The sequence below is a fragment of the Saimiri boliviensis genome, chromosome 19 (assembly GCF_048565385.1).
Source record: "Saimiri boliviensis isolate mSaiBol1 chromosome 19, mSaiBol1.pri, whole genome shotgun sequence".
NCBI lineage: Eukaryota > Metazoa > Chordata > Mammalia > Primates > Cebidae > Saimiri > Saimiri boliviensis.
The window spans coordinates 22,486,244-22,487,441 of record NC_133467.1 but is presented as its reverse complement, the minus strand read 5'-3'; positions in this window follow the sequence as shown (position 1 = coordinate 22,487,441).

Sequence of the window (1,198 nt, the reverse complement as noted above, 5' to 3'; positions counted from 1 at the left end):
AGTTGTAATATCTCCTGTTTCATTTCTCAGTGAGGTTATTTGTATTTTCTGCCTTCTTTTCTTGGTTAATCTTTCTAATGGTCTATCCATTTTATTTATCTTTTCAAATAACCAGCTTTTTATCTTTTGAATTTTTTTTGTTTCCATTTCATTTAGTTCTGCTGTGATCTTGGTTATTTTCTTACTTCTGCTGGTTTGGGTTTGCTTTGTTCTTGTTTCTCTAGTTCCTTGAAGTGTGCCTTAGTCTATTTGTGCTCTTCTCTTTCAGACTTCTTGAGGTAGGCATTTAAAGCTATGAACTTTTCTTTTAGCACCACTTTAGATGTATCTCAGAGGTTTTGATAGGTTGTGTCTGCATTATTATTCAGTTAAAAGAATTTTTTACATTTCCATGTTGATTTCATTTTTAACCCAATGCTCACTCAGGAGCAGCTTATTTAATTTCAATGTATTTGTGTCATCTTGAAGATTCCATCTTGATGAGTTGATTTCCAGTTTTATTCCACTGTGGTCTGAGAGAGTGCCTGATATAATTTGAATTTTCTTAAATGCATTGAGGCTCACTTTGTGGCCTATCATATGTTCTATCTTGAAAAAAGTTCCGGGAATGCTGGGAAGATGGCCGCCAAAGAACAGCTCAGGACTTCAGCTCCCAGTGAAAGTGCAGAGGGTGAGTAGACGCGGCATTTCCAGACGAACTCTTATTGCCCACAGACCAGGAGATACCCAGGCAGAGGGGTCGCCAGCGTCGCAGTCCCAGCCGGTGCCGCTGTTTTGGCCCCCGCGGGGCTGATTCCGCCCGCGCGGCTGCTGTGACCACTCCCTGTTGCTGCAGTTCTCCATACAAAAGCCAATGGTCTGGGAGCCCTCTTAGCTGGCGAGCAGAGCCCTGAGACAGCAGAGTTGCCCATTCATCTGAAATAGTGAGTCAGGCCAGGAGATTCCTAGGGAAAAAATCCGTCAGGAGCCGGCGCCGCAGTTCGAGCCGACTCCGTGAGTCGCAGCACAGGAGATCCCGGCGCCTTTTCAACAAACGACCAGAACGCGGGGTCGTTCAACTTAAAAGAAAAGACTCTGAGTCAGGGAGCCAGGTGATCAGGCTCGGTTGGTCCCACCCCTCCACCCCCAACAACAACGAAAACAAAAACAGTAATTGGAAACCCTCTGGGTTGAGCCCTTCAAACCAAGCACAGCTGAA